Source organism: Pholcus phalangioides, unplaced genomic scaffold, assembly GCF_987345545.1.
Source record: "Pholcus phalangioides strain wild (caught in Gottingen) unplaced genomic scaffold, Ppha-v1.0 ptg000020l_1, whole genome shotgun sequence".
Classification (NCBI taxonomy): domain Eukaryota; kingdom Metazoa; phylum Arthropoda; class Arachnida; order Araneae; family Pholcidae; genus Pholcus; species Pholcus phalangioides.
In genome coordinates, this window is record NW_028301613.1 from 2056509 (window position 1) to 2071950 (window position 15442).

General features: G+C 41.2%; 1 protein-coding gene across 1 annotated transcript in view; it reads right to left on the reverse strand.

The window, feature by feature from the left end:
• Window positions 1-15442, reverse strand: part of LOC149070744 (uncharacterized) — a 78966-nt gene that overhangs the window by 10856 nt on the left and 52668 nt on the right. The gene's annotated exons all lie outside the window — the stretch shown is intronic.

Below are 15442 nucleotides of genomic sequence, written 5' to 3' on the forward strand. Positions count from 1 at the left end.
AAATGTATAGAGAAACTGTTAAGCAATTTAAAACACACCAAACGTAATTTTTCACCTAAAAAAACATTAAAAAATATTTACGCCGAAAATCAGAAACAAAAATAGAAAACATGGGTAACAACGAATATATTTCACTAAGATAAATTCATTCATTATTTGTCGATCACTCTTAAGACATCTACTATTACATAATGTCTATTGGACGCAATCCATTGAAGAAAAAAACTGAAATTGGTTTTCTGAACATCGATTTTCACAAAGCGTTCGATAAAATAGGCCGTTTTCTTTTGATCAGATAGGTAATGGACCTAGGTGTACCTAAAAATGTATGTCGTATACTGCTCTCAAGAACATTTCAGGTTCGTATTGAAGATTGCCTCGCTGAGAAGAAAGACGTGTTCAGTGGTGTGGTGCAAGGCGAAGTGTTGGGTCCACTCGTGTTTCTTTTATTTACAGATTTTTTTATTCTCTTCCCCCCTATTTCACTAGTGCAATTTGCTGATGAAGTACTGCATACGGTGATTCCCAAGTCGATGTAGAAAGTGAATTCTTGGAGTTCCTCACCATCCACTGAGCAGCTTGAATTCATCCGATGTCCCCCAAAGTGCATGATACATCGTAGCAATTTTATTGGCTGATATTGCAAGACGTATATACAAGGACTACATTCCAGTTATAGAGACAGCGCCAGAGTGACGTGGTGGTAAGATGCTCGCCTACCACCGTGAAAATTGCTGTCACGGTCCCAGGTTCCAACTCGAGGGAGCATATAGATAACATATTTTCCCTAATGAGCTTGAGGCAACGTCCGATAAACAGCGCTTTCATTTCCACCCAATCGCATTAATGGCAGTTATATAGTTTTGGTGAAATAGTTATAGAGACGTTGTGGCAGGCAAGATTTAGCTCTGTGTCTTCAGACGCGGGAAAGAACAGTTTTACATGTAGTTTCAATATTAGTGAGTAAAGAGAGACTCGCTTCTTACGTCCTACGCAAAGCCTCTCAGAAATGTGATTCCTCCCCCCCCCCCCCCACTACATTCATGCAAGCGTTTTCAGTATTTATACGACCGTGGAATATTGTTCATTAATATGGTATGCTCAAAGCAGAAGATATAAAATTCATTAGTATTTTTTTTTAACATTCAATATAACTCTTATCAAATTTCTGCAAAGAAATTAATTGGCGGGAAATTTGTCTCCAGCAATCTCACGATATTCAAGTGTATAATATGAAATGCAAAACCGGCGCATCACGTATAAGATTCTAGCGGCCTATGGTAGACTCTCTGAAAATATCATAAGCTTGTAAACTTTACTCTTCCACTAAAGCTTGTTACGGAAAAGATAATTGACTACACTGTGGAAAACAAATACCCTCTTTCGGAAAAGTTATCATAATTTAAGATTGGGAATCAAAAATAATATGCATTGCATTCAGAAGGGGATGGCTTTCTCTACCAAGTTGTCAGAGCGGCACTGCAATTCGAGATGGTCTTTGTAGGGCTCTCGGCGTGCACTGCGCATCCTTCCACACATCTGCGTTGTCCACTAGAGTCACGTTCAAAAGTCACTCTTACGGTGGCTACATATTCTGAATTCAGTATATCTGTATGCATTTCCTAGAAGTCGCATAGGCGATCATCATTTGAAAAGAAAGTTTACAGGAACGTGATATCATCTAGTTAGTGCTTTAAATGATGCGTCTACATGCACGCGATATGCGTTGTTCTTGAGTGGTTCGCCGGGACTTCCCATCTATGTGTACGGTTGTCACAAAAGTATTTTATCTCGAGCTAAGCAGGGTGCACTAGACGAACGCCAAACTTGAGAGGACCCGCCGACGATAGATTCGACAAAAGGACTTGCGTTGCGTCTCTTTGATTTTGTATAGAACTGCGGTCGGAACCAGTTTTACGTGGGGTGGGAAGAGGGAGAGGGGAGAAGAAGAAAAAAGAGGGACAGCGAATTTGCAGAGCAAAACCCCGAAACAAGGGTTAGGGCATGTGAGAGCGTATGTAGACACACTTTAATAGGAGCGTTAGAGAGGCGGTGCTAACTGCCGCTATTTTAGAAGCTATTTTGACTTCCTTGCCGTAGTATTCATATACCCACTTGTCCCTTACCCTAGCAATCGTTCACCGTTGACCCCTTTTCCAATAGATATACACTCATATGTCCCTCACTTCAGCGATGATTTGTTCGGAGGAAGTCCCTTACGCTACTACTATTTAATCGTACTTGCACCTAGTACAGATTCTTCTAGGGAATTTCTAACGAATGCATTAAATGTAGGAATGTGTGTCTGAGTATTTGTGTGGCCCTAACATATTTATGCTGTCAGAGTTATGACAAATTTCATGTTCTAGTACTGCCGCATTCACATACCCATAGTTCCGTCGTCTGTCTTACATATTTTAAAGTAGTTGCTAATACGAGGGACTTACAATAGTAACCATTTGCGGTTATCTTGCCCTAATATTCACATATAAGTTTTTAACTCTTGCGAGAACCCACCCCGGGCGGCAGTTTCAGGTGGTAACAAAGAACACTGTTATAAAATTATCGAATTTTCAAGTTGTAGGGGCGGCCAAAATACTTGCTACGGCCCTGCACAGAAACGTGCACTAGTGGTTCCTTTTCACTAATAGTCATATACCTGTGTGCTTCATACCATAATAGTCATACACCTGTGTGTTTCATACTGATAAAGTCTGATTCGCACCGATTGCTAGGCTTTGCGCGAAGCCCTTTACGAAGTTTGGTGATGCCCCTGAGAACTGCAACGCAAACTTTGAAAAACCACTGTCCATGCGTTTATGCAGCAGGAATCAGTGTTAGCGCACCTTCAACCCTTAGCGTAATTGGTGAGCAGTAGTTTTATGTGGATATGCTGAAATGTACTCGTACATTCCACGAACCATTCAACAGATATCGATTGAGAGAGAGAGAGAGAGAGAGAGCCCCCGCATCTCTCTCTCGAAGTCTCTCTGAGACTCCTGGGGATTTGGAGACTCTCTGAAGAAAGTAAAGAAGAGGGAAAAAAAAGACACGTTCAGTCAAAGGAAAAGGTTTTGACATTTCGGGAGGAAAGAAAGCAATTGGAATTGTCTTTCCTCCTCATTCTCTTTCCAAACTGCATTCACTCACCTTCTTCCTCCTTAAGAGTGGAAAGCCAAAGAAAACGAAAAGAGAATTTCCAAAATGCCCTTCCCGATCATTCCAGAACATTCGACCGTTTGGTTTCTTCTCTGCTTCCCTCCCACTCTTCCCTTATAATATTTACTTCGTTGCTTGGATTCGAGCCAAAAACAGCCAAGAAGTAACATTTTCCAGAGCTCTTATGTAATTCTACTTTGATGCTCAAACAATTGGAAACAAACAAAAAAAAGTCCTTTGGAACGGAAACAAACTCGAAAACAATAATTTTTTCTCCCCTTAAGTTTCTTCTCTGTATATAATCAAATTAACGTTTCCCCTCCTTTAATGGTGAATATTACGAGAGGCCGGAGCATGATAATTACCTTCATTTTGTATCTTTTCCACGAAATCTTCGTCCAGGAGTGTTTTCTCAGCACTCAAACTTAGATTCAGAAGACATCATTAGCGAATAGGAATGTTCTGGAACATCGCTTAAGTGGTTGCGTTCACTAGTTGAAAGTCTACTTGGAGGTGAGGGGGATGGATTTAAATAAATTACAATTAGAGAGCGGGGGAGCTGTAAGTTTTGTTCGACCGCTCTGAAGAGAGTTGTTAGAACGATGGCGGTTGCAGGAAAAGGCCTTTTTGCACTGTAATGGTCGTTAATGTTGTTTGTTTGCGATTTATAAAGACATTTAATCTCTTCAATTTCAATGCTTTCTTTTTCTTTCTTCGCGTGCACGCTTTTAAATATTTACAACAAAATTACTGACAATCCCCTTAAAACTATTTCACTCCAAGAAGCTGGAAAACCACAAAATAATCGATTGAGGCCGACCATCACTGTGGCGTCACCAAAAACCATAATTGGTGAAACAGGGTTCCAATGGGTAGTAATAACCCATCAAACCCCACTTCATAATGACTCTGCCAATTCCTGCTGCAGTAGTGCGCTTTGCAATGATAATTAATTACTAATAAAGTGGGTGAAAACAGGTTCACCTGATACCCAAGGAAAAGGAGGGGGTTAAAATGATAATAAGTAATGATTACACTGTACCAGTGCAATTTGATACCATATATACTTCAATGAATAAGATATTAATGCGAATATTATGCGAGTAAATGCGATTATATGAGTCGTGAAAAGAGATTATATGAGTCGTGAAAAGAGATTACATGTATTTACAATTTTGCAGCAACACACACAACAAGAAAACCAAGATCATATCATCAACATCAACCTAAAAAGAGGGGGTCAAGTCACACGGATCAGTTTTTTTTTTTTTTAAATCAAAAAAGGAGTCTCATCAGGGCCATGGTGAGATTTCCACCAATTAAATAATAGTGATAATATATATATATATATATATATGTTTTCATAATACTGGCATGCATCTCGTCCCCTAGAGCTAGTGCATCAATTCAGTAATTTCCAGACAATGTTCATAGATCTGGCAGTGCAGGTCTAGGCATGTGTAAGAAGTTTTTAGGTCTTTTTTTAGTCGTGCTCTCTGTCTACTGTCGTGTGAAGAAATTTCAGCAAGGTGTTGAAATTCAGAATCATTCAGTTTATCAAATAAATTTTTTGCCAGCTTCTTTGCGTATGACGTTATGCCAGTCACACCAGAATCCCGTCTGATATTAACATTCCTTACGAACCACGGAAGTCCAGTGTAGCGTCTTAGAGTCTTGTTTTGGAATCTCTCTGGAGCGGTCATATTCATTTTATGCGAAAACAACTAGACAGGTGCAGCATACGGAAGTATCGGTCTGATTGCCATCTTGTATAGAATAATTTTGTTTCGAGTTGAAAGGCTCGAATGCTCATGGCTTAATCTGTTAAGCATGACAGAGGCCGCAGTCGCCCTACGAATAGCATCAACACACTGCCGGGAGAAACTGAATCTCTTATCCATTATCACACCCAAACATTTAGTGTGATTGACTGGGTTAACAAGAACACCCCGTACCTCTATATGTGCTTGCTGTGGTAATGAGGTCTTATTTGTGAACCACATAAATTTGGTTTCATCCGCATTCAGTTCAACACGGGTTCGCACACACCAGCACTCGACCAATCTCACCATTTCTTGTAAATTTGAAAGGGCCTTTATAGGGTCCTTATCTGCGCAACAAAGAGCACTATCATCGGCATAAACAGCCGTAAATCCCTTAAGGGAACTGGGAAGTCATTCATGTGAAAATTCTGTAGGATGGGACCTAACACACTTCCCTGAGTGATTGATGAACGAATCTGTATAGAGTTAGATGTTGAGTCATTTATCTGTACTCGGAAGGAACGCGAGTCGAGATAATTACTCCCGAATTTAATGATGTTATATGGCATTCTCATGCGAATCATCTTTAGCAGTAGCCCATTGTGCCAGACTTTATCAAAAGATTTTTTCAAATCGAAGGTGGGTGCTGCTGCTGCTGTATCTTTATAAATTTTGGCTTCTTGGGTTCGTTCTACGAATCGTAATAATTAAGTAGTGGTCGAGTGCTTGCTGCGGGGGCCGTGTTGCTCTGGACCGATAATATTATTGTCCTCAATAAACTTGTGTAGTCTTATAGCTACCACTCTCTCAAAAAGCTCCCCAAGTGAGCTGAGAAGCGAGATTGGACGCCAGTTCTGAGGATAATGTAGGTCTTGCCCAGCTTTGGGGAGAATCTTAACTTTAACAAGTTTCCATTCTGCAGGAAAATGATTTGTTCGGAGCAACTCATTGAAAACATTGACCAGATAGTGAACCGTGCTTTCAGGAGGGGGGACCATTCAAGTATTACGTAAGCAGATTTTCAGCCATTTTTGACCCCCTTCCCCCCCTGTCAGCAAAAGTCAGCAAAACACTGATCCCTTCCACCCCTCCCCCGTCAACAAAATTTCGTCAGCAGCTTAGAATATTTCATATCTTCAAAAAGGGGTGGTTGATGACGTAAGCAACCTTCGAACCCCCCCCCCCCCTTGTCATCAAAAGTCAGCAAATCCGAAACTTCCCCCCCCCCCCCGATGCTGACGTAATACTTGAATGACCCCAAGATTCTTGAGAGTGTTATTAGAGATAGTGTCCTGACCAGTTGCCTTTTTCTTTTTGAGATTTTTGATTATGTTAGTTACTTCTTCAGTATCTGTAGGAAATAGAGCTGAGGGATGTTCTGGGTGAATATCCCTAAAATATACCTGAACCTCTCTATCAACACTGTCTATAATTTGAGGAGGAGTGTTGTTACAAGGAGAGAATTGTCTCTCAAATGTGTCTGCAAATACCTCAGCTTTGTCGCTGTCACTATAGGATATTCCATTTGTGTCAGTAATCGGTGGAATCCTCGAATAGGAGGGCTTACAAGTTTTGCATACTTTAAATAACGTGCCATCAGCACAATTTGCCTCACGCAGAAAACTCATGTAGCGCTCACTCGTCAATTCCCTAATTTCTCTTGACTCAAATCCTTTTATAGACCTGTATTTATCTTGGTAGTACGGATTTAACGTACGTTGCCATTTCCTCCTAAATTTATTTTTTAATTTAATGCGTTCCTTAATCCAGCGAGGAATGCCCAGTTGATTATTAGTAGGGACATCTTGGGTGGATTCATTAGCAGTACTTATGATTGTTTCAGTGAGAGTCAATAACTCTGATTCCATTTGAGCAATATTGCCACCAGTGGAGGAGGGCAAAGTGAAAATTTTGAAAGCTCTGGCGAGCTTTCGCTTAAATAATGACCATATCACTATTTTCTTTGGTTTAAATATAAAAGGAATGTTAAAATCCGCTACCAAAAATATAGAGGATTGTGATCTGAATTTGTGGCAGGTTGAACTTGAACTGACATAGTACATGTGAGATTCTTAGCAAGCACTATATCTAGAATGGCTGGAGACTGGCCAGCCTGGTCAGGAAAGTGTGTTGGTGTATATGGTGCATAAGGCTGTATACTTTTTCTAATGCAAAAATTTTCAAGCACCCTACCTTGGGTGTTTGTAGAGTACGAATTCCACAAAAAGAATTTAGCATTCATGTCACCACAAAGTATCACAGGATACTGACAATTGAAAAATTCATTAAAGAGTGGAATGTCTATGGTGTGTCTTGGGGGTTTATAACACACACCTATCCTAATTTTTTGGTTGTTTACATAAATTTCTACGGCAATTACTTCACATCTTCAATTTCATACTTGTCATATTCAATATCACAATTGACGAGCCTGAAGCCCAGTTCAATCAGTTTACAGAAAGAATTATTACCTCTGCACGCGCCTTTTGAAGGCGATTTGATCTCTGCATGCCTAGTACGGGACGAATGCATGTCAAGAGTTTTTAGTATCGCGACTATGAGGTCATGCCTTACGCAAGCTTCGTTAGGGGCCTCGTCATCGTTACTACGTGTGTTCATGTCATAATCAATCAGTGAAATATATGCATTTGAGACCTTATCCCAAGCCGCACGATGGCTAGCAAAATAAATCCCATGCAAAAAGCAAAGTTGCGACAAATTCGTACTTCCCATAATTATGCAAAAAGCGCACTAACTGCTCAACCAAATAGAAATCGGCGAAATCAAGAGAAAACTCACTACTTACAGCAACGGTTGGAAAATTAAAAGGATACATCCGCGATGCATCGATGATCCTAGAAAAGCAACCAGTATAGCCGTACCGATCCACGATGAGCGCCTCCGTCGCACCCACAGCTGCCGTCCGTACACTAGCTGAGCTTGTTCGTATCTCCAGCCGCCGTCCGTACAATAGTCGAGCACGTTCGTCAATTTCGCCGAAACCACAATTTACTAACGGCCAGAGTCTTACCGTCCAAGCGCTCTAACCGCTAGGAGGAAGAGGGAAAGTGGCCTTCACCTCCTCTTCACTCGATGAATGCGATAAGCTTGACGGTTAACAACCAATAATAGCTCGGGAGCGCTGTAGCAACACGTCAAGCGCGGTCCCACTGTGAAGTCAGTGGCATTCCCGGCTGCTTATAAACAATCCCTACATTTCTAGCTACATTGTAGAAATTTAGTGCATCGTGATTGGCCGAATGAGTTATGAACCATTACGTCACTCATATGGAGTTTTGCTGACGACGTTTAACAATAGATACATTTGATTGTGCTTGAATCCGATATCCACCGTTGGTTACAGCATACGACTCACGTACCGAAGGTTGTGTGTTCGATTCGGTCGGAAACCCATCCAAATTTTTATTTCCATCTTTGCTGTCATTTATTGATTTACTAAAAAATGTTTCCATTTTTGTTTCTGATTTAATCGAATGCGGTTCACGTGCATCGAGAAGACAGTAATAACGGCTCGCGAAGCTGGGCCCAGCTATCATTTACTGATACAATGAAAAATGATTTCATTTTTCGTCAATGAAATTCAGTTTCGCCCAAAACTCCGCCTCTCGTGACGTCTTGCTAGCTTTCTTGCTCGCAGTAACCAATCACCGGCGTGCTTGGTTAGTAAACAATGCTTCCTGTGTTAGTAAGAAAGTAGGGGATTGCAATTACGCTTCCCGGCTGATGCACATAATTGTGTGCCCGAGTGGCAAGATGCTCGTCTTCACCTATGTGATTTACCGTGAAGATCTACCGGTTCGAATCCGGGCAAGCACATCAGAAACAGCAAACAAGTTCTTTACCTACGGAACATGGGGCGACGACTGATAGATGGCACCTTCATTTCTCACCCAACTTTACTGAAAATTGCCGTGTGTGGCGATATATATACATATGGGGGCTCAACGAGAGCCAAGAGGGGTCTTGGTCTGCCGGAGTTGGTGTGCGGTACAGTAGTGGCGTTCGAACCTGAGTCCTCGTGATGCGAGTCTATCATGATGCCCGCATAGCATCTCCAACAGGACATTCTGGCTATCTAGGAAAATATGGTGCCGCTCAGGCGTGAGTTGCATACTGCCAGAAATGCGCACCCTATATAAATGTGTATCACACTCATGGAGATACATAATCCTCCTAACATTTCTAGAAGTACATAATCCTCCTAAGCATTTCCAGCGAAAAAAATCTTACTATAGTTTGTTTCAGGTTAACTTTGCAGTGGAGAGAAAGGTAGAGAGTGTATTCCTTCGCCGCAAAATATAGTTCCCATACATCGGAGGTTTCTGATGATAGAATATTTCAAATTTTTTTATGATTTTGAAAAAGATACTTAAAAAATACCGTTTTGAACCAATGTATATTCGTTTAAAATTTTTAAATTAGAAAAATATTGGTTACCATTATCAAAAATCCATGGCGAGCTCAAAAACATTTTGGCGCGATTTCCAAGAAATTTTCCCCGCCAATATTACTATCGTGCTTTTTTTTTTTTTTATTGCTCAGAGAGAGAGAGAATTATATATATATATTATATCGTCATTTTGTTTAATTTTTTCCGATACAATTTTTCATTCAGTTTTGCATGTAGTTATAGGCCTACACACCCAGACGAATATTCAATCAGGTTTTTTTTTCTCGCGAAAATAACCTCCAACGAATTCAGATATTCACTCATAGATTACAAGTGTCCCTCTTTCACGACAGCACCGATACCGTTGTGAGAGGCTCTCTTTATGGGTGTAGGTTACGGTTCCAGACCCCCCCCCCTCCTCCTTTTTTCAAATTATCTATTTCTTGCCGTGTTCGTAGGATAGGGGTGGTTTCTGAATTCCAATAGCCGATAGCGGAGGGTGTTGACATAAGTAATGTCTCTTTTTCACCCACACCAACTTCCTCCCCCACAACAGAGGCTGTTCCTCCAGATGACCCTTCAGTGTCTCTCCAGATAAATATAAATAAGCGAGAGAGAGAGAGACCCACAATGTTTTAGGCTTGCAGTGTATTTTTTTCTTCTGTGACAGTTGTATCTTGCTTTTCACCCGAGATAGACACGCTAAAACGTTCTCCGTTCCTTTTTGGCAATAATGCATAAAGCACGTTATTGAAAAAGAAGAGGAATTTTGGATTGCAGGTGGCCTGATGGAACACATGTTGGAGCAACAACAATTAATAAGTAATAGAGAATCCGATAGTTCTACAACGTCAAGTGAGGATTCCATAGAATGGGAATCCGTGAAAAATGACTAAAACTGTAGTGATAACAAGTCGCATCGACGTATATGCGTTCGGGTGGGTGAGCGACGGAAATTTCGGCAAGAAAAGTGAGTAAAAGAATTCTAAATTTTGCCTTATCATTTTTATTATTATTTGGGGCTATTCCCAAATTCAAACGTGAAAACCGGGTTAATAGGAGTTACTAAGATACTTTTCAATAAAAAAAAATGATTTCAAAAACCGCAACTTTGATTTCTGAAAGTATCGACAATGATTTTTTTTTTTCATTAGCTAATTTTTTGTTACTAACTGACTGCAATTTTTTCTACAAGCATTACGTTACACGTAAAAAATATTTTTTTCTGCGAGATTGGCAAGAATCAGCCATACCTCACCGAGGCCGCGCATCGATACACAGGTTAAGAGGCTTTCGTTGTCATAGCAACGAGTGATGCGGTTCCCTCGTAGCTTCCTCTTCACTGCAAAGTTAACCTGAAACGGACTATAAGCATTTCTACGAATACGAACATTTACCACTTCTAGTGGCATGAAAGCCTTCTAAGCATTTCTAGAGATACGCAATCCTTTTATGCATACACGTACCTTTTACGCATTTCTGAAAATGCACAAGCCTTATACGAATATGGGGTAATAAGGTAATCCAGGGGTAAATAAGTCTCCCATGAATTTCGGGGGGGGGGGGTATATACACATGCTTTTTCCACGCATTTCTGAGGGTATGCAACGCACAACATATTTCTAGGAGCATTCGATACATTCCTAGGGTATGCAATGCATGATTCTAACTTACTTTTGGGAGTATTGAATTCATTTTTGGGAGTATTCACCTCATTTCTGTGAGTATTCGACGCATTTCTGTGAGTATTCGACGCATTTCTATCAGTATTCGACGCATTTCTGTCAGTATTCGACGCATTTCTATCAGTATTCGACGCATTTCTGTCAGTATTCGACGCATTTCTATCAGTATTCGACGCATGCCTCCAACGCATTTTTGGGGGTATTCAAGGCATTTCTGTGAGCGTTCAACGCACGCCTCCAACGCATTTTTCCGAGTATGTAGCGCACGCCTCCAACTTATTTCTGTGAATATTCACCTCTCGAGTGGTTATAGTGACGGACTCGCGATGCGAGGATCCGGGTTCGAACCCCACAGAGGTGGTCGGCTGAAGTTGGTTTTCTGTGGTTCCCAACTTCAAGGCGCAAATGCGAGCCGATCTCCCCGTTAAAAAGTCTCGCCACAGAGAACAACAGTCCTACAACGATAAATCATTCAATCATAACACTTCACTCACAGTTAGAAAAACTGGTGGCAGATGGCAGCACTACACATAACAAGCATTACAGAGAAACAAAAAAAACTTCACGTCAGGTTTCACTACACGTACACGCACATTCCCGCATGTACCGATTCGTTGGGGGTTCCGCGGGGGGGGGAGGGTGTGGGCGGGGTGTGGTGTAGCAGTAGTAGGTAGGGCTCGGGGATCCATGATGTTCTTAGGTCAGCCACCTCGTTGGGCAATTTGCCTGTTGTGGCGTTGTATTTGTATTTCTGTGAGTATTCACCTCATTTCTGTGAGCATTCAACACATTTTTGTGAGCGTTTAACGCATACCTCCAACGTATTTCAAGGAGTATTTAACGCGCGTCTCCAGCACATTTTCAGGAGTATGCAACGCACGCCTCCAACTTATTTCTGTGAGAATTCGACGAATTTCTGAGGATATGCAACTTAGGAAGTCGAAGAAAAAAGAAGGTTCTTTATTTTTTTTAAAGAATTGAGGCTAAATGGCTACTTTTCCTCAGAAATCCGGTCTATGTGGCCAACACTTCTGGTGTATTTGTAACGCCTCGTCATAAACAAGAGCTTGAAATATAAAATTGTGTTTCTTTGTAAGTTAAATTGTTTCAGAACCTTACTGATGTATCCAAGTTCCATCACCACGGCTATGTCCCAGACAAATTGTGAATATCATGCTATAATGGAGCTGGAAATCGTCTCCGAGAGCGGGTAAGAAAAGCTTTTAATTTCCAAAGATTATGAGTTCTAGTGATAGTAGCTCCCCGTAGATTAAAGGATCGCCACAGTAATCGGTCATAAAAGCGAGCGACCATTAATGATCGAGCAACAAGCTTCCGTGTAAAAATAATATCCCGAGTCATCATTTTTCCCCCCTCCAACGATCCCGGTAAATTATCATTGTTATTAATATTGTTATTATTATTCGACGGCTGGCTATTAACGCAGAAGCCATTTCTATTCGGCTTGCATTAATATTGAAGATTGTTTGGATCGTTCCAGAGACGATTCAGCAACAGAAATGGATTCAGTTTCGAGCGATTAAGACACAACATTTCTGGAGGTTGGTGAGGGGTTGCAAAACCGTCACTGATGACGGTCTCCGATTACTACCCCCCTCCGTCTGTTAATTACTATCGTGTCCTTTAATGCGAGGGGGCGTTGGTAAAACGGTTGTTATTACGGCAACGTTTAATTGGCGCCTCGATTACGCCCGTTATCATTTGGCGAAATGGCGCTGCTTCGACACAATGTCGCTAACTGATTTGATTTTTTTTTTTGTTTTCGCGTAATCGTTTTATGGAATGTCTTGGTTTTATAATGGAGCCTGTTAAAGCAGATACGCGTTCGTTAACGATTTAAATTTTGTGGTTTCAGGATACTCGTGTAATATACGATCCGCGTTAAGGATTCAAACATTACTGTTATTTCGATTGATGTTCAAGATGGGTTACAATCTGTCCATGTGCGTTGATTAGTGTTGTTAGGGGGCTTTGTTATGGGAGGGTCTATTCTACTCGTGCATGCCAGGATCTAGCTCGTTTCATGGATGTTCCAAAGATGAAACTCGCCAAAAACTCGATGCTAGTTCAGCCTCTCCCCAGTTGAATCGGCGAGATTCAATGGTGTGTGTGTCGTCCCGACCGTACATATATATAGTTCCCGTTCTATTAGCTCTGTCCCGTTTTCAAGCTGGATATCCCTATTTTTTTATTTTTTTGAATGTAAAATTGAATACCTTTAAATTTGTGGGAATATTCTACGAAAGGGAAGGGGGGGAGGGGTGGAATTCTACTATAACATAAAAGACAGTCAATTTTTGGGGCCCGTGGGCACATACCCCGTCTGCTCATGTAGGAAGCTGGCACTGTTGATCCCTGCTTTTTTTTTTTTTTTTTTATCAAGATGGTGGTACCCCCTTTGCCACCCATGCCAGATACGAACTGGAATTCTCCGTGACTACTTCCTGTCATCTACTCTAATCCTCGAACTTTGCGTTGACAATCCCTCTTTTCGGTCACCCATGCCACAAATGGCTCACTGAAAATTTTAGTTGTGCATAATAAGAGTGTAACTATACCTCTGTGGAGAATATATATATAATGAGAGCATCAAAATCCAGAGAAATTGGAAGCAGGTGTTAACCTTCCTATTGTGGACGTTGTACTTTTCATAATTATATCTTACGTGTTTTGTTACGAATCTCCAAAGTCTGTGATATGGCTAATCGTGGACTTGCTGATAAAGAAATTGAGCAACTGTCGCTTGCATTGTCGGAAGAAGTTGTTGCAGAAATCGGCAATCACGTCTCTGAAAATGAACTATCCCCCGATGATGACACAGATGACGAATTTGACCAGTCAGAGGATGACTCTACTTAGCAAAGATGCTGAAACCATATGAAAATCAGAACCACAAGCCTCATGCGGAAGGCGTGAGGCAGAGAATGTTGTGAATATGCCTCCAGGGCCTGCGAGATACGCCACGTCTACTATTGATGACGAATACTCTGCATTTATGTTGTTTTTTCTTCCAACAATAACTTTTCACGTCGCAACAACACTTTTTTACGTCGTATGAACTTGGGCAACTTCTTCTGAAGAAAAAACTGACAATGATTGGAACAATCAGAAATAATAAGCCACCAATTCCTCCGCAATTGCTTGCAAAAGGGGCCCCAAAGTACATCTCAACATTTGTATTTACAAAGGATACGGCTCTTGTACCGTGCATACGGAAAAGAGGCAAATGCGTAGTACTCTAGAGTTACGTACTGTTCATCAAGGTCAATTCAGAATGGAAAATTAACTCATTTCATAAAAGGAGAATCTTCATTGTGAAACTGGGCATGACTTTGGTTACCCATCATACTGAAGGAAACATTTGACAAGGGCAAGGGCTGCCCGACAATCGGCGGGGAGTATTCGAAACTCAGGACAACCCGAACCCCGACCTAAAGCATCTGGAAGTGTAGCAATTACTAGCAAAAGAAAGAAGATGCCGCTTGTGCCCACAGACTGACCAAAAAAGTTCTGTAAAGTGCTTCAAATGTGGGGAGTTCATTTGTAAGAAACATTTCATCCAAGTGGGCAACAATTGTATATGAATGGAACAACTTACTGACTGAAGAATGAACAAATTTTCTATTACTTCCTTTTATCGACTGTCAGGCGCCCAAGTGTCAGAAATATTTTGTCACTATTTCGTAATTTTTCTTTTTATAATATTGTTCTATCCATTGAATGTAAATATATGTAATAAATATAGGGAAAATACATCCTACATTGCATTGTATTTGAAAGTTTACAGTGGGACTTTCAGCGGTGAAAGAATTACTGCATTTTTATTTCACGAATAGAGTGGTTCACTAAATACAAATACAACGCCACAACAGGCAAATTGCCCAACGAGGTGGCTGACTTAAGAACATCATGGATCCCCGAGCTATTTTTTGGAGGCCCTACCTACTACTGCTACACCACACATGCACCCCGCCCGCGGAACCCCCAACGAATCGGTACATGCGGGAATGTGCGTGTACGTGTAGTGAAACCTGACGTGAATTTTTTTTGTTTCTCTGTAATGCTTGTTATGTGCAGTGCTGCCATCTGCCACCAGTTTTTCTAACTATGAGTGAAGTGTAGTGTTATGATTGAATGATTTATCGTTGTAGGACTGTTGCTCTCTGTGGCCTTTTAACGAGACTTTTTAACGGGGAGATCGGCTCGCATTTGCGCCTTGAAGTTGGGAACCACAGAAAACCAACTTCAGCCGACCACCACTGTGGGGTTCGAACCCGGATCCTCGCATCGCGAGTCCGTCACTATAACCACTCGACCACCACAGCGGCCACAAATGCATATACATACTTCCTTATGGTTACGAAAACTTACCAGACAACGGTAAATGATATACAAATACAGAA